Consider the following 19,851-nt stretch of genomic DNA (forward strand, 5'->3'; position numbering starts at 1 on the left):
TGCAAGGTAAATGACAAATCCACACGAGGAGCAGCCAGTACCGGAGTTGAGGTAAGCAACCTCTTTGCATCTTCGAAAGCCTGTTGACAATGAGAAGACCATACGTACACAGCCTTAGCTTTCAGCAAATCTGTCAAGGGAGGGACCACAGTAGAGAAGTTCCTACAAAAACCACGATAATACCCAATCATTCCCAAGAAACGCATCAGTTCCTTTTTAGCAGTTGGTAGTGGAAAAGTATCAATAGCTACCACTTTAGCCCGAACAGGACGCACTTCACCCTGCCCAACCACCTTTCCAAGGTATGTAACAGTCGCCTGAGCAAACTCACATTTAGCCAAATTTATCGTGAGGCGACCCGCAGCCAGACGTCCGAACAAGGCTTGAATACGGGACAGATGTTCCTCCCAAGTATCTGCATATATCACTACATCGTCCAGATAAACAGCGCACCCGGCCAGACCAGAGACAACCCTGTTCATACGTCGCTGAAAAGTGGCAGGCGCATTACGCAGTCCGAAACTCATAACCGAATACGAGTACAGACCAAAAGGTGTAATAAAGGCAGAGATTTCACATGCCCTACTCGTCAGTGGCACCTGCCAATAGCCCTTTAACAGTTCAAATTTGCTCACAAACTTAGCTGCGCCGACTTGATCAATGCAGTCCTCCATCCGAGGAAGAGGAAATGAATCCGGCTTAGTGACATCGTTTACCTTACGGTAGTCCGTACAAAATCTGTTTGTTCCATCCGATTTACTGACCAAGATACAGGGAGAAGCACAACTGGAGAAAGAAGGCTCTGCTATTGTACTCTCCAGCATGTACCTGACCTCAGCATTCAGACAACGCAGTTTCTCTGAAGAAACTCTATAGAACCGTTGACGAATGGGGTCAGCATCTCCAATGTCAATATCATGTTCTATTAAGTTTGTACGTGTTGGTGTATCAGAAAACAACCCTGGAAATCTCCGAATCAAACCAACCTACTCTTTCCGCCTATCAACAGGTAGATGAGTAAGAAGGCTATCTAAATTCTCCAGTGTCTCTGAATTGTTCAATCTACCCTGCAGTATACAATCGTCGGGACCAGAAACATCTTCCTGCTCCTGCACAGACCTAGCATGACCAGAACCCAGGGAATAAACAGTATCAGCCAAAAGAACAGCCTTACCGTCCTCTGTAGACCCCCCCTGTTCAGTCTCAGAGGAACGTGCATAATAGGGTTTTAACAAATTTACATGGCACAGTTGGTGTGCTTCCCTCCGTTCTGGAGTGGCAAGGACATTCAGAGACTTGTCCCGATGCCACTCCTGTGTTGTCTTGGCTGTGTGCTTAAGGTCGTTGTCCTGTTGGAAGGTGGACCTTCACACCAGTCTGAGGTCCTGAGCGCTCTGGAGCAGGTTTTCATCATGGATCTCTCTGTGCTTTGCTCCGTTCATCGTTCCCTTGATCCTGACTAGACTCCCAGTCCCTGCCGCTGAAAAACATCCCCACAGCATGATGCTGCCACCACCATGCTTCACCGTAGGGATGGTGCCAGGTTTCCTCCAGAACTGACGCTTGGCACTCCAAGCGGGTGTCATGTGCCTTTTACTGAGGAGTGGCTTCTGTCTGGCCACTCTACCGTAAAGGCCTGATTGGTGGAGTGCTGCAGAGATGGTTGTCCTTCTGGAAGGTTCTCCCATATCCACAGAGGAACTCTGGAGCTCTGTCAGAGTGACCATCGGGTTCTTGGTCACCTCCCTGACCAAGGCCCTTCTCCCCCGATTGCTCAGTTTGGCCGGGCGGCCAGCTCTAGGAAGAGTCTTGGTGGTTCCAAACTTCTTCCATTTAAGAATGATGGAGGTCACTGTGTTCTTGGGGACCTTCAATGCTGCAGAAATGTTTTGGTACCCTTCCCCAGATCTGTGCCTCGACACAATCCTGTCTCGGAGCTCTAATAAACATACAGTGTCCGGTAGACCTGCATGCTACCCCCCCTGTCTACCACTGCCACTATATATATAGACCACCTGATAGAACCCAGGTCTTATCTCTCTATCAGTACTAAAAACTACTACTGCCACAATATATATAGACCACCTGATAGAGCCCAGGTCTTATCTCTCTATCACTACTAACCACTACTACTGCCACTATATATATAGACCACCTGATAGAACCCAGGTCTTATCTCTCTATCACTACTAACAACTTCTACTGCCACTATATATATAGACCACCTGATAGAACCCAGGTCTTATCTCTCTATCACTACCAACCACTACTACTGCCACTATATATATATATATATATAGACCACCTGATAGAACCCAGGTCTGATCTCTCTATCAGTACTAACCACTACTACTGCCACTATATATATAGACCACCTGATAGAACCCAGGTCTTATCTCTCTATCAGTACTAGCCACTACTACTGCCACTATATATATAGACCACCTGATAGAACCCAGGTCTTATCTCTCTATCAGTACTAACCACTACTACTGCCACTATATATATAGACCACCTGGTAGAACCCAGGTCTTATCTCTCTATCAGTACTAGCCACTACTACTGCCACTATATATATAGACCACCTGATAGAACCCAGGTCTTATCTCTCTATCAGTACTAACCACTACTACTGCCACTATATATATAGACCACCTGATAGAACCCAGGTCTTATCTCTCTATCAGTACTAACCACTACTACTGCCACTATATATATATAGACCACAATGATATAACCCAGGTCTTATCTCTCTATCAGTACTAACCACTACTACTGCCACTATATATATAGACCACCTGGTAGAACCCAGGTCTTATCTCTCTATCAGTACTAGCCACTACTACTGCCACTATATATATAGACCACCTGATAGAACCCATGTCTTATCTCTCTATCACTACTAACCACTACTACTGCCACTATATATATAGACCACCTGATAGAACCCAGGTCTTATCTCTCCATCAGTACTAACCACTACTACTGCCACTATATATTTAGACCACCTGATAGAACCCAGGTCTTATCTCTCTATCAGTACTAACCACTATTACTGCCACTATATATATATAGACCACCTGATAGAACCCAGGTCTTATCTCTCTATCAGTACTAGCCACTACTACTGCCACTACATATATATATATATAGACCACCTGATAGAACCCAGGTCTCATCTCTCTATCAGTACTAAACACTACCACTGCCACTATATATAAAGACCACCTGATATAACCCAGGTCTTATCTCTCTATCAGTACTAACCACTACTACTGCCACTATATATATAGACCACCTGATAGAACCCAGGTCTTATCTCTCTATCACTACTAACCACTACTACTGCAACTATATATATAGACCACCTGATAGAACCCAGGTCTGATCTCTCTATCAGTACTAACCAGTACTACTGCCACTTTATATATAGACAACCTGATAGAACCCAGGTCTTATCTCTCTATCTCTCTATCACTACTAACCACTACTACTGCCACTATATATATAGACCACCTGATAGAACCCAGGTCTTACCTCTATATCAGTACTAACCACTACTACTGCCACTATATATATAGACCACCTGATAGAACCCAGGTCTTATCTCTCTATCAGTACTAACCACTACTACTGCCACTATATATAGACCACCTGATAGAACCCAGGTCTTATTTCTCTATCAGTATTAGCCACTACTACTGCCACTATATATATAGACCACCTGATATAACCCAGGTTTACCTCTATATCAGTACTAACCACTACTACTGCCACTATATATATAGACCACCTGATAGAACCCAGGTCTTATCTCTCTATCAGTACTAACCACTACTACTGCCACTATATATATAGAACACCTGATAGAACCCAGGTCTTATCTCTCTATCAGTACTAACCACTACTACTGCCACTATATATATAGACCACCTGATAGAACCCAGGTCTTATCTCTCTATCACTACTAACCACTACTACTGCCACTATATATATGGACCACCTGATAGAACCCAGGTCTTATCTCTCTATCAGTACTAGCCACTACTACTGCCACTATATATATAGACCACCTGATAGAACCCATGTCTTATCTCTCTATCAGTACTAACCACTACTACTGCCACTATATATATAGACCACCTGATAGAATCCAGGTCTTATCTCTATATCACTACTAGCCACTACTACTGCCACTATATATATAGACCACCTGATAGAACACAGGTCTTATCTCTCTATCACTACTAACCACTACTACTGCCACTATATATATAGACCACCTGATAGAACCCAGGTCTTATCTCTCTATCAGTACTAGCCACTACTACTGCCACTATATATATAGACCACCTGATAGAACCCAGGTCTTATATCTCTATCAGTACTACTGCCACTATATATATAGACCACCTGATAGAACCCAGGTCTTATCTCTCTATCAGTACTAACCACTACTACTGCCACTATATATATATAGACCACCTGATAGAACCCAGGTCTTATCTCTCTATCAGTACTAACCACTACTACTGACACTATATATATAGACCACCTGATAGAACCCAGGTCTTATTTCTCTATCACTGCTAAGCACTACTACTGCCACTATATATATAGACCACCTGATAGCACCCAGGTCTTATCTCTATATCACTACTAGCCACTACTACTGCCACTATATATATATAGACCACCTGATAGAACCCAGGTCTTATCTCTCTATCAGTACTAACCACTACTACTGCCACTATATATATAGAACACCTGATAGAACCCAGGTCTTATCTCTCTATCAGTACTAACCACTACTACTGCCACTATATATATAGACCACCTGATAGAACCCAGGTCTTATCTCTCTATCACTACTAACCACTACTACTGCCACTATATATATGGACCACCTGATAGAACCCAGGTCTTATCTCTCTATCAGTACTAGCCACTACTACTGCCACTATATATATAGACCACCTGATAGAACCCATGTCTTATCTCTCTATCAGTACTAACCACTACTACTGCCACTATATATATAGACCACCTGATAGAATCCAGGTCTTATCTCTATATCACTACTAGCCACTACTACTGCCACTATATATATAGACCACCTGATAGAACACAGGTCTTATCTCTCTATCACTACTAACCACTACTACTGCCACTATATATATAGACCACCTGATAGAACCCAGGTCTTATCTCTCTATCAGTACTAGCCACTACTACTGCCACTATATATATAGACCACCTGATAGAACCCAGGTCTTATATCTCTATCAGTACTACTGCCACTATATATATAGACCACCTGATAGAACCCAGGTCTTATCTCTCTATCAGTACTAACCACTACTACTGCCACTATATATATATAGACCACCTGATAGAACCCAGGTCTTATCTCTCTATCAGTACTAACCACTACTACTGACACTATATATATAGACCACCTGATAGAACCCAGGTCTTATTTCTCTATCACTACTAAGCACTACTACTGCCACTATATATATAGACCACCTGATAGCACCCAGGTCTTATCTCTATATCACTACTAGCCACTACTACTGCCACTATATATATATAGACCACCTGATAGAACCCAGGTCTTATCTCTCTGTCAGTACTAACCACTACTACTGCCACTATATATATAGACCACCTGATAGAACCCAGGTCTTATCTATCTATCAGTACTAGCCACTACTACTGCCACTATATATATAGACCACCTGATAGAACCCAGGTCTTATCTCTCTATCAGTACTAACCACTACTACTGCCACTATATATATAGACCACCTGATATAACCCAGGTCTAAACATAGAATCACATGGTTTATCCGTTGATAACTTAAGAACAAAGTTGACCACAAAACAGTAAAATACGTAGAGCTGGGTCGCTCTCTTTCAAGCTCGGAGTTTTAACGATGCTCCAACAAAGGTTCTAACAATGAACTTAAGATGCTTTGAGAAACCGGTCCCTGGATAAGACCTTCTGCTAAATGACTAAAATGTTGAATGTAAATGTTTTACATACAGATCTCATGTTACTGTATTGAATTGTTAGTATTAAATATGTATAAATGTATGTCACAAATGTATCATTTGTACAGTTCTTTACTAAAAATGTAGTTATTTGTTACATTTGACTGTGTAAAACCTAGTAGTACTACTTATTTCTCTGAGAGTGAGGCAGATATATTATTACTGTGTTAAACCTAGCAGTACTACTTATTTCTCTGAGAGTGAGGCAGATATATTATTACTGTGTAAAACCTAGCAGTACTACTTATTTCTCTGAGAGTGAGGCAGATATATATTATATCTGTGTAAAACCTAGCAGTACTACTTATTTCTCTGTGAGTGAGGCAGATATATAGCATTTTGCAAAAAAAGATGATTATTTGTCTCTCTGAAATGAAACCATCAAGTGATAGATTTTAAACAAATACATGTCTGTCATTGAACAACCATGATTAGATAAAGAAAAAACACACCAATCTCTTTCATAATTTCTTTAAACAATAAAAGCAAATTTACCAACATTTCTGAAAATTGATATATAGCGTTTTGGAATGAAACTCTTGTTTCCCCATCTGAGCTCAGAGTAGATGAGAGATGTAATGTTTGTCTCTGTTGTGTTGAAGCCCAATCAAGCAGGAGAGACCAGCCTCCCCTGTACCCAGCTGTGTGTCCATGAAGAGTGACTGGTCTATGGTTCAACCTATACACTTTAGAGAGGGAGACTTTTCTAGTGAACAAAGGTAAGAAGAACTCATGGGTCATGATCAGTGAGTTAAACAACACTGTCTCCAGTCATTTCTCCTCTCCCATTTTACCATTTTTTTTGTTGTTTTCATAATCCATAGGCTAATCCTTTTTTCCATTTTCATAGTCCTGAAACAATATTAAACAAACACAACTTTCCCTCCCTGTGTGTGTGTGTTTGTGTGTGTGTGTGTGTGTGTGTGTGTGTGTGTGTGTGTGTGTGTGTGTGTGTGTGTGTGTGTGTGTGTGTGTGAGTGTGTGTGTGTGTGTGCACTCCCTGGATGAGGAGATGTAATCTCATGTTTTGTCCACAGAAACCAACAGGAGAGATCAGAGTCAGAGATTCTCAGTGGTCAGTCTTCCCAGAGTCCTCAAACAGACCTGGCCTCCATATTCAGTGTATGTGGTCCTGTTATGTAAAAATGTTTTTGTTTACCTCAAGTAAAGTTGATCTATCAATCATTCATTCATGTGTTAATGAGAAAGCATTTAGTCTCTTGCTTAACTTATTTACTTGATATATTTCAGTTGCTTGAAGAGAATGTTATGACATTTGTGAAGAACGAGCTGAAGACGTTCAAGAGGATTCTTAGTCCAGAACTCCCAGAAGGCTTTGAGAGTCAGAAGCAGGATAAGGAAGTGGTGGATGCTGAAGATGAGAAGCAGGAGAGCAGTGCCAGAGAGGGGGCTCTGAAGATCACACTGCACATCCTGAGGGAAATGAACCAGAAGGAGCTTGCTGACACACTGGAGAAAAGTAAGAGCTGTCTGCCTCATGTTGAATGCTATTTTAGAACATTTAAAAGCTGTAGCTAAAGGACAGCTAAAGTAGCTGTGTAACTAAATGATATTGTAGCAGCCTTAACACAACACCTAGTGACCTCATCAAGTAGCAGCAGGGATGTGTTGTGTTGATTAATTTAGAGAGAGAGAGAGAGAGAGAGAGAGAGAGAGAGAGAGAGAGAGAGAGAGAGAGAGAGAGAGAGAGAGAGAGAGAGAGAGATAATACCAATAATAATATAATCAGTCACACCAGTCTGTAATGCATTATGAAAACATTTACACATTTATACAGTCAGTTAAGCGGATACATTTTATAACAGTCCTACAATACTGTTGGCATTAAAACAGACGTAATATTAATTTCCTCTGTGTTATTTATTCATTCAGATGAGCTTGCTGTGATTTGCCAACGTGAACTCAAATCTAATCTAAAGATGAAGTTTCAATGTGTATTTGAGGGGATCGCTAAACAAGGAAACCCAATACAAGGAAACCCCCTACCTGTCCCAGACCTGCTGTTTTCAACTCTTAATGATCGGCTATTATTATTTGACCATGCTTGTCACTTATGAAAATTTTTGAACATCTTGGCATGGTTCTGTTATAATCTCCACCCGGCACAGCCAGAAGAGGACTGGCCACCCCTCATAGCCTGGTTCCTCTCTAGGTTTCTTCCTAGGTTTTGGCCTTTCTAGGGAGTTTTTCCTAGCCACCGTGCTTCTACACCTGCATTACTAGCTGTTTGGGGTTTTAGGCTGGGTTTCTGTACAGCACTTCGAGATATTAGCTGATGTATGAAGGGCTATATAAAATAAAATTGATTGATTGAATAAGATCTACACAGAGCTCTACATCACAGAGGGTGGAACAGGAGAGGTCAATAATGAACATGAGCTGAGACAGATTGAGACAACAACCAGGAAACAAGCAAGACCAGAGACTGCAATCAAATGTAACGACATCTTCAAATCCTTAACTGGACAAGACAAAATTATCAGAACTGTGCTGACAAAGGGAGTCGCTGGCATTGGAAAAACAGTCTCTGTGCAGAAGTTCATTCTGGACTGGGCTGAAGGAAAAGCAAATCAGGATGTCCAATTTGTATTTTCATTCCCTTTTCGGGAGCTGAATTTGATGAACAGGGAAAAACACACTTTGATTGAACTTCTCAATCACTTCTCAAAGGAAACCAAAGAATCAAGAATCTCCAACTACGACAAGTACAAAGTTTTGTTCATCTTTGATGGTCTGGATGAGTGCCGACTGACCCTAGACTTCCAGAAGAACAAGAAATGCTGTGACGTCACTGAGTCAACCTCAGTGGATGTTCTGCTGACAAATCTTATCAAGGGAAATCTGCTTCCCTCTGCTCTCCTCTGGATAACTACCCGACCTGCAGCAGCCAATGAGATCCCTTCAGAGTGTGTTGACCAGGTGACAGAGGTATGAGGGTTCAATGACCCACAGAAGGAGGAGTACTTCAGGAAGAGATTCAGTGATCATGACCTGGCCAACAGAATCATCTCACACATAAAGACATCAAGGAGCCTCCACATCATGTGCCACATTCCAGTCTTCTGTTGGATTTCTGCAATCGTCCTTGAACACATGCTGAAACATAAGAGAGAAGAGATGCCCAAGACTCTGACTGAGATGTACTCACACCTTGTGGAGTTTCATACCAAACAGAAGAATGAAAAGTATCTTGGGAAAGAAGAGACAGGGCCACACTGGAATAAAAAAAGTATTCTGTCACTGGGAAAACTGGCTTTTCAACAGCTTGTGAATGGCAATCTGATTTTCTATGAAGAAGACCTGAAAGAGGCTGGCATTGATGTCAATGAAGCCTCAGTGTACTCAGGATTGTGCACACAGATCTTTAAAGAGGAATGTGGGCTGTACCAGGACAAGGTGTACTGCTTCGTGCATCTGAGCATTCAGGAGTTTCTGGCTGCTGTATATGTGTTCCTCTCATTCATCAACAACAATGATAATCTAATGGCTGAACCTCAATCAACCAGGAACTGTTTTGCGCTGTTCAGAGACAAGCCTGAAGTTACTGTCTACAAGAGTGCTGTGGATAAAGCCTTACAAAGTGAGACAGGAAACCTGGACCTGTTCCTCCGCTTCCTTCTGGGCCTCTCACTGAAGTCCAATCAGAAGCACTTACGAGGACTACTGACAAAGACAAGAAGCGACTCAAAGAGCCATGAAGAAACAGTCAAGTGCATCAAGGAGAAGATCAGGGAGAATCCCTCTCCAGAGAGGTGCATCAATCTGTTCCACTGTCTGAATGAACTGAACGACCATTCTCTAGTGGAGGAGATCCAAAGCTACCTGAGATCAGGAAGTCTCTCAGAAGCCAAGCTGTCACCTGCACAGTGGTCAGCTCTGGTCTTTGTGTTGCTGACTTCAGAAAAGGAGCTGGATGTGTTTGACCTGAAGAAATACTCCAGATCAGAGGAAGGTCTTCTGAGGCTGCTGCCAGTGGTCAAAGCCTCCAGAGATGTTCTGTGAGTACATCAAATGACATATAAGAACGAATCATCAGGAATAAATATTACGTTTAGAGAAATATATGTATTATAATATGTATATAATATATAATATTACATTGAAAAACTTACTGAATCAATGCATTGATGTTCATTTTAGTATTACAATATGACACTACAATTCTAGGAGACGGAAGATGAATCTACAGTGGGGAAAAAAAGTATTTAGTCAGCCACCAATTTTGCAAGTTCTCCCACTTAAAAAGATGAGAGAGGCCTGTAATTTTCATCATAGGTACACGTCAACTATGACAGACAAATTGAGAAAATAAAATCCAGAAAATCACATTGTAGGATTTTTTATGAATTTATTTGCAAATGATGGTGGAAAATAAGTATTTGGTCACCTACAAACAAGCAAGATTTCTGGCTCTCACAGACCTGTAACTTCTTCTTTAAGAGGCTCCTCTGTCCTCCACCCGTTACCTGTATTAATGGCACCTGTTTGAACTTGTTATCAGTATAAAAGACACCTGTCCACAACCTCAAAAGGTCACACTCAAAACTCCACTAGGGCCAAGACCAAAGACCTGTCATAGGACACCAGAAACAAAATTGTAGACCTGCACCAGGCTGGGAAGACTGAATCTGCAATAGGTAAGCAGCTTGGTTTGAAGAAATCAACTGTGGGAGCAATTATTAGGAAATGGAAGACATACAAGACCACTGATAATCTCCCTCGATCTGGGGCTCCACGCAAGATCTCACCCCGTGGGGTCAAAATGATCACAAGAACGGTGAGCAAAAATCCCAGAACCACACGGGGGGACCTAGTGAATGACCTGCAGAGAGCCGGGACCAAAGTAACAAAGCCTACCATCAGTTACACACTACGCCGCCAGGGACTCAAATCCTGCAGTGCCAGACGTGTCCCCCTGCTTAAGCCAGTACATGTCCAGGCCCGTCTGAAGTTTGCTAGAGTGCATTTGGATGATCCAGAAGAGGATTGGGAGAATGTCATATGGTCAGATGAAACCAAAATAGAACCTTTTGGTAAAAACTCAACTTGTCGTGTTTGGAGGACAAAGAATGCTGAGTTGCATCCAAAGAACACCATACCTATTGTGAAGCATGGGGGTGGAAACATCATGCTTTGGGGCTGTTTTTCTGCAAAGGGACCAGGACCACTGATCCGTGTAAAGGAAAGAATGAATGGGGCCATGTATCGTGAGATTTTGAGTGAAAACCTCCTTCCATCAGCAAGGGCATTGAAGATGAAACGTGGCTGGGTCTTTCAGCATGACAATGATCCCAAACACACCGCCCGGGCAACGAAGGAGTGGCTTCGTAAGAAGCATTTCAAGGTCCTGGAGTGGCCTAGCCAGTCTCCAGATCTCAACCCCATAGAAAATCTTTGGAGGGAGTTGAAAGTCCGTGTTGCCCAGCGACAGCCCCAAAACATCACTGCTCTAGAGGAGATCTGCATGGAGGAATGGGCCAAAATACCAGCAACAGTGTGTGAAAACCTTGTGAAGACTTTTGACCTGTGTCATTGCCAACAAAGGGTATATAACAAAGTATTGAGAAACTTTTGTTATTGACCAAATACTTATTTTCCACCATAATTTGCAAATAAATTCATTAAAAATCCTACAATGTGATTTTCTGGATTTTTTTTCCTCATTTTGTCTGTCATAGTTGACGTGTATCTATGATGAGAATTACAGGCCTCTCTCATCTTTTTAAGTGGGAGAACTTGCACAATTGGTGGCTGACTAAATACTTTTTTTCCCCACTGTATGTATGAAAATTCCCTCAAATAAAAGGTGACATTATGTACTGTCACCTCATATGAAACATTTGATCTCAAATCCCAAATGTTGGAGTATAGAGCCAAATTTAAAATGTTAACTTCACTGTCAAAATAGATATGGTGTGGATTGTATACTCAATACAATCTAAATCTGATACCTCACTGTCTGTCATTTGACTGATACTGCTTTTTAAACTGCTCTGGTCAGTCTACTCAAATATTCGTACTGTACATTTTTCTCTCTACACACAATATCATTATTTTTTTCTAATAATGATATATATGGCAGGTTTCAGGACACTGGTATAAATGAAAATGTTGAAAAAATATACTGCCACTATTTTCACCACCAAAGAATAGCAGTGTGGTTTTAATATGATTTGACTCTTTGCAGGCTGTCAGGCTGTCTAGTCACAGAGGAAGGCTGTGCTTCTCTGGTCTCAGCTCTGAAGTCAAACCCCTCACACCTGAGAGAGCTGGATCTGAGTAACAATGACCTGAAGGATTCAGGAGTGAAGCTGCTCTCTGCTGGACTGGGGAATCCCCACTGTAAACTGGAGACTCTGAGGTCAGTTTTCCTGTAGCTGGTCAACAAGTGATAACTGTTCACCAGATCCACATGTGTTTACCAGGCACACATAGTCCACATCATATGTGTTTGGACAGTGAAGTTTACAGTTTTAAATTTGGTGCTATGCTCCAGCATTTTGGATTTGAGATCAAATGTTTCATATGAGGTGACAGTATATAATGTTACCTTTTATTTGAGGTTTTTCATACATATCTGTGTTACTGTTTAGAAATGAAAGCACTTTATGTATCTATTTCTCCCATTTGAAAAAGTCTTAATAATTTGGACTACTTAAAGTAGTCTTAAGTTTAGTGTTTGGGCCCATATTCTTTGCCTGCAGTGATTACATCAAGCTTGTGATTCTACAAACGTGTTGAATGCATTTGCAGTTTGTCTTGGTTGTGTTTTGGATGATGTTTTTCCCAATAGAAACTGAATGGTGAATAATGTCCTTTCATTTTGGAGTCACTTCACTTGTATTGTCAGTAAGAATAGAAGATGTTTCTGAACACTTCTACATTCATGTGGACGCTACCGTGATTATGAATAATCATGAATGAATCGTGAATGATGATGAATGAGAAAGTTACAGAGGAACAAGGATCATACCCCCTCTGTTATTGGTAATGGTGAGAGGTTAGCATGTTTAGTTGTAGCCTCTGTAACTTTCTCATTCATTATTATTCATGATTCATTCATGATTTTTCTTCATGTCATCATCAGGATTTATTTAGTAGTGTTTAGAAACATGTTATTTACTCACTTAGACAGAAAATTACTCCAGTCATCATCCACCATTCAGTTACTATCGGGCAAAACATAACCCAAAACACAACCAAAACAAACTGCAAATGCAACCAACGAGTTTGAGTCACAAGCTTGATGTAGTCATTGTGTTCAAGGAATATCGGACCAAATACTAAACTTTTGACTACTTTAAAACACTATGAGTGAATTTATCAAAATACTTATGACTTCTTCAAAAGTGGGGGACTAAATACATAAAGTGCTTTCATTTCTAAACGGTGAAACAGATATGTATGAAAATACCCTCAAATAAAAGGTGACATTATATACTGTCACCTCATATAAAACATTTGATCTCAAATCCAAAATGCTGGAGTATAGAGCCACATTTAAAATGTTAGCTTCACTGTCAAACTAGATATGGTGTGGACTGTATACTCAATACAATCTAAATCTGATACCTCACTGTCTGTCTTTTGACTGATACTGCTTTTTAAACTGCTCTGGTCAGTCTACTCAAATATTTGTACTATACATTTTTCTCTCTACAATCAATATATGATCATTTCTAATAATGAAACAAATAAATGTTAAAATGTTAAATGTTAATTAATAGATATGGCAGGTTTCAGGACACTGATATATCTGAATATGTTGAAAAAATATATTGCCACTATTTTCACCACCAAAGAATAGCAGTGTGGTTTTAATATGATTTGACTCTTTGCAGGCTGTCAGGCTGTCTAGTCACAGAGGAAGGCTGTGCTTCTCTGGTCTCAGCTCTGAAGTCAAACCCCTCACACCTGAGAGAGCTGGATCTGAGTAACAATGACCTGAAGGATTCAGGAGTGAAGCTGCTCTCTGCTGGACTGGGGAATCCCCACTGTAAACTGGAGGCTCTGAGGTCAGTATTCCTGTAGTTGGTCAACAAGTGATAACTGTTCACCAGATCCACATGTGTTTACCAGGCACACATAGTCCACACCATATGTGTTTGGACAGTGAAGCTTACAGTTTTACATTTGGTGCTATGCTCCAGCATTTTGGATTTGAGATAGAATGTTTCATATTAGGTGACAGTATATAATGTCACCTTTTATTTGAGGATATTTTCATACATAACTGAATTGATTAGTATAGCCTATCTTATTGGCACCAGCAGAGAGCATCGCCATATTACATTTACATTTTAGTCATTTAACAGACGCTCTTATCCAGAGCGATTTACAGTTAGTGCATACATTTTGTATTTGTTTTCATACGGGTCCCCTGTGGGAATCGAACCCACAACCCTGGCGTTGCAAGCGCCATACTCTACCAACTGAGTTACACGGGACTAGTGTAGTAATAAAGGCCTAGTTCATGAAAATGTATCCCCCCCCAAAAATGTGGGGTTTATCAGGCAGCACCTTCAGCACCCCTACCTTCAGCACCTCATGTGTCTCTAAATCTCTTAAGCTCAGTGTCTGTCTAGTTCAGTGCCAGCTCCTCACAGGCATGCCTGGTGCTAAAATACGTTGAAAATATGTCTTTTCCAGATGTTGAAATCAGGGTTGGGCTCAATTCCAATTCAATTCTTGAATTTGAATTTAATTTCAATTAAAGGAAATATAATTTAATACAGTGAAATTCAATTAAATTTAAATGCCTCTTCAATTCCATTTTAGGATAAGTCTATATAAACATGCATCTTGTAAATAAAACATCAAACAAGTTGTTATAGACAGTACAAGTCAAAAGTTTGGCCACACCTACTCATTCAAGGGTTTTTCTTTATTTTTACTATTATTCTACATTGTACATTGTAGAATAATGGTGAAGACATCAAAACTATGAAATAACACATGGAATCATGTAGTAACCAAAAACGTGTTCAACAAATCAAAATATATTTCATATTTTAGCCACCCTTTGCCTTGATGACAGCTTTACACACTCTTGGCATTCTCTCAACCAGCTTCACCTGGAATGCTTTTCCAACAGTCTTGAAGGAGTTCCCACATATGCTGAGCACTAGTTGGCTGCTTTTCCTTCACTCTGCGGTCCAACTCATCCCAAACCATCTCAAATGGGTTGAGGTCGGGTGATTGTGGAGGCCAGGTCATCTGATGCAGCACTCAATCACTCTCCTTCTTGGTCAAATAGCCCTTACACAGGCTGGAGGTGTGTTGGGTCATTGTCCTGTTGAAAAACAAATGATAGTCCCACTAAGCCCAAACCAGATGGGATGGCGTATCGCTGCAGAATGCTGTGGTAGCCATGCTGGTTAAGTGTGCCTTGAATTCTAAATAAATCACTGACAGTGTCACTAGCAAAGCACCCCCACACCATCACACCTCCTCCTCCATGCTTCACGGTGGGAACCACACATGCGGAGATCATCTGTTCACCTTCTCTGCATCTCACAAAGACACGGCGGTTGGAACCAATCCAAAGAAAGGATAGGTGGGAGCTTTGTGGACAACAACACCCATTGTGAGGGCAGAGAGACGGATCTTGTCAGTGTATCCATAATCTTTGATTGCACTGAATTAAATTCGACTTTCTGTTACTCAAATTCAAATTCCTGGGGGATGTGGCCAATTAGCAATGTTCTCTCCAACTTGATAGTTTTCCCGATTAGTTAACACTATTAACATTTGCCTCTACTGTGGGAATTCTGATGGACTCAACACAATATTAGCCACTTTCAGTCCAACATACTGAAATAAAACAAACTATGCAAGACTTAGTATACAAAACTAACTATGCAATAGATTTCGTAGGCAGAGCGCATCAGAGAAGGATTCTGTAGCATTGCCAGGCACGACTCAGGCCTGTACTCTGAGCCATAGTCCTCATGCATAAGAAAACAACGAAGGAAAGAAAAGCATTGCAAGTTTACATTTTGCAAAGTTAGTGTGGGAGAGGTAGAATTGTTTTTGTTATCGATCAATAATGAAAAACCTCCTGGCATTGACAACTTAGATGGGAAGCTACTGAGGATGGTAGCTGACTCTATAGCCACTCCTATCTGTCATATCGTTAATCTGAGCCTAGAGGAAAGTCTTTGTCCTCAGGCCTGGAGGGACGCCAAAGTCATTCCGCTATCCAAGAGTGGTAAAGCGACCTTTACTGGTTCTAACAGCAGACCTAGCAGCTTGCTGCCAGCTCTTAGCAAACTGTTGTGTTTGACCGAATACAATGCTATTTCTCTGTAAACAAATTAACAACAGACTTTCAGCATGCTTCTAGAGAAATGAATATACTTGGCCACTGTTAAAACTGTAACTTCCAGCTGGTACAGCCTCAGTGTTCACAGTAAACGGGTGCCGAAAGTTGTACAGAATTTTCACAACATTCATGTTTGCGCTCAGCAGACCTGAAATTTGCTCAGTGACGATTAATCTTCCTCATGAGTTGAATGGGAGTCAATTCCAACATTCTGAATTGAGCCCAACCCTGATTGCTACAGATATTATGACCTATGTCTTTATCTAAACCAAAGCAGTTTGACTTCTTAGCAATGGAGTTGCAACTGTGAGCTGCTGTAAACCTATGTGATTTGGTACAAAGGTTGGGTCTCTAGATTCCCTTGCTGCACTGGGGAAATAATGAAATGGTTGTCATGGTGATTTAAACTGGGCCTGGTTATCTCCCAACTCGGAGGCCATGTCATTTGTTACATTTCAGCCAATTGATAAAAGCAGCTACAAGGCTGAACCTAAAAGACAACTCTAAATTGATACTTATTTATATTATCCTAAAATCCTTTATCTCATTCTATTGAGTCTCTTTGTTCAACAAGTAGTCTATGATATTAATATTGTAGCAAACAGCTGGGCAGGGAAGTGAACCCGGGTCGCTGGCGAGAAAGGCAAACACCCTACACATGGCAATAGGGTTAACCCACATGGTGGGAATTGTAACGTGGCTCACTACACAGCCCCCTCCAAAACAGGAAGGTATTGGGGATTTTTCAGTAGACTATAGTTCAATCCTTTTAGACTCATTAGACTATAAGTTAAACAGTTAATCACAACATGACAAGCACGGAGCCAGGGTTAAACATAGTTACATCTCTGTTGCTAGGCAGGAACTTCATTGGTTCCTCTCGCTGGTGTAGTCATGGCCCTGCCTGATGCTAGAACCTTCATGGGCGTGGAAGTTTCTTCTCTCTTCATCTGATCTGACTTCGGGTCGAATTCCTCCCTCCTCCCTAATCCATGGCTGTCCTGCCTTATCAGTGACTGAAACCAGACTGTTGCCCTCTGCCTCCCTCCTTAGGCATATTCCTGGAACGGAGCCAGGGGTTAAACATAGTTCAGACTATAAGTTAAACATGGTTAATCACAGCATGACAGGTGTTGGGACTGAGTGGTACAGAAGGAAGAGGCTTGGAAGAATGCCTGCTATGTGTGAGAACTGCCTGCTATGTGTGGGAACTGTATATGATTGAGAAATTGATTATGGACCTGCCATGTTTAAGCCATGTTTATGTACCGATTGATAGGTATGGGAATCAATTAGGGGGTCAGAATGGAGCCAGGAAATGGCTCTGCTATTTTTACAGGACAGTGCTGTTATTTTTACAGGACAGGGCTGTTATTTCTACAGGACAGGGCTGTTATTTTTACATGACAGGGCTGTTATTTTTACAGGACAAGGCTGTTATTTCTACAGGACAGGGCTGTTATTTTTACATGACAGGGCTGTTATTGCTACATGACAGGGCTGTTATTTCTACAGGACAGGGCTGTTATTTTTACAGGACAGGGCTGTTATTTCTACAGGACAGGGCTGTTATTTCTACATTACAGGGCTGTTATTTTTACATGACAGGGCTGTTATTTTTACAGGACAGGGCTGTTATTTCTACAGGACAGGGCTGTTATTTCTACATTACAGGGCTGTTATTTTTACATGACAGGCCTTGGTCCCGCCACTAATGTTTCCAGACACTGAATTAGAAGGGAGAGAAGTCAGATACCGCCATTATTATAAAATAAGGAAGTTGGCGGAGCGGTCAAGAGGTGAAAACTGGAGACAATGGTGGAGGAACCAAACAGGGAGGGATTAAGCTAAAATGTATGTAAAATGAGTAAGGATGAAACTGTATACAAACTGAGAGCTGAGAGGTGGAAAGTTAGATGTCTGCAGACCACCTCGGCTATATTATCTGTGTAATAAAGTCTATCTTAATTCTACAAAAACTCTGAAAGTACTTTTTGTTTTTCTGCCGACACATACAATTTTCTACATCAAAGGCACTACTTAACCCCCTCACACGTCCAGGCTTTCTGATGGCCACCATCCCACTTCTGACACCAATGTAGCAAACGGCGAGGCAGGGAAGCAAACCCGGGTCGCTGGCGTGAAAGGCAAACACCCGACACATCATGCCATTGGCACTAAGAGGGTTAACCCACTTGGTGGGAATTGTAACGTGGCTCATATATTGAGGATCGTTGCAATATAGTGGAACAAATATGATACAATTACATATTTCATACGAAATGTGAAATGTAGAACTATGATATATTCATATGCTATATGTTTTTGAATTTGACTTACCCAATCCCAGTTAGCGCCTGTCCCAGGATTCACTATACTATAATTACACCATACATATCATTTCTCTACACACTTCACAATAATCTCACCTTGTAGCCTGAATTCACTACCAGAACATCTCAAATCATTGAGATGTTTCCCGTTCTGCTCAGAGAGCAACTTCCTGATGACGAGCGGTCTGTATCTATGTTCTAGGTACAGTTGATCTCCCATTCTGCTCAGAGAGCAACTTCCTGATGACGAGCGGTCTGTATCTATGTTCTAGGTGCAGTTGATCTTTGAACTCTGAACGTGTGTTGGGTAGTCTACCTTTGGCTAATCTCTCGTGGACAGACTACAGTACGGAAACAGAAATGACCAAATTACGCAATATTTTAGTTCTGGATTAACCGAGATTAGCCTTTGACAGACATTCAGCTGCTCAGCTACCACTTCTTGTCTTGGCTGATTTGTTCAGGATACGGTCTGTGGGGTCCCACCCTGGTCTCAACATTACAGATCTGTTGAGGAAGGAGTCAGTGGGTCCCACCCTGGCCTCTACATTACTGATCTGTTGAGGAAGGAGTCAGTGGGTCCCACCCTGGCCTCTACATTACTGATCTGTTGAGGAAGGAGTCAGTGGGTCCCACCCTGGCCTCAACATTACTGATCTGTTGAGGAAGGAGTCAGTGGGTCCCACCCTGGCCTCTACATTACTGATCTGTTGAGGAAGGAGTCAGTGGGTCCCACCCTGGCCTCCACATTACTGGCAGTAGTTTAGGAAACGTTTATTATAGTTGAACATCACGTTGTTGGGGGGAGAGAACAGGACACTAAGCCACTCCATATGGCTCGTTGTTGGGGGGAGAGAACAGGACACTAAGCCACTCCATATGGCTCGTTGTAGGGGGGCGGAGAGAACAGGATACTAAGCCACTCGATATGGCTCGTTGTTGGGGGGAGGAGAGAACAGGACACTAAGCCACTCCATATGGCTCGTTGTAGGGGGGAGGAGAGAACAGGACACTAAGCCACTCCATATGGCTCGTTGTTGGGGGGAGAGAACAGGACACTAAGCCACTCCATATGGCTCGTTGTTGGGGGGAGGAGAGAACAGGACACTAAGCCAC

General features: G+C 41.7%; 1 pseudogene across 1 annotated transcript in view; it reads left to right on the plus strand.

Annotated features, from left to right (window-relative positions):
* The first annotated feature begins 7,049 nt into the window (after positions 1 to 7,049).
* The window catches only part of LOC311114893 (NLR family CARD domain-containing protein 3-like), a 33,403-nt pseudogene continuing 20,601 nt past the window's right edge, over positions 7,050 to 19,851 (plus strand). The window contains exons 1-5 of the transcript XR_014615237.1: positions 7,050 to 7,179; positions 7,309 to 7,537; positions 7,951 to 8,066; positions 8,398 to 10,071; positions 13,924 to 14,093. The product of XR_014615237.1 is annotated as an NLR family CARD domain-containing protein 3-like (transcript). The remainder of the gene's footprint in view (positions 7,180 to 7,308; positions 7,538 to 7,950; positions 8,067 to 8,397; positions 10,072 to 13,923; positions 14,094 to 19,851) is intronic.

The sequence above is a fragment of the Coregonus lavaretus genome (genome assembly GCF_964263955.1).
Source record: "Coregonus lavaretus genome assembly, contig: HAP1_SCAFFOLD_1324, whole genome shotgun sequence".
Classification (NCBI taxonomy): domain Eukaryota; kingdom Metazoa; phylum Chordata; class Actinopteri; order Salmoniformes; family Salmonidae; genus Coregonus; species Coregonus lavaretus.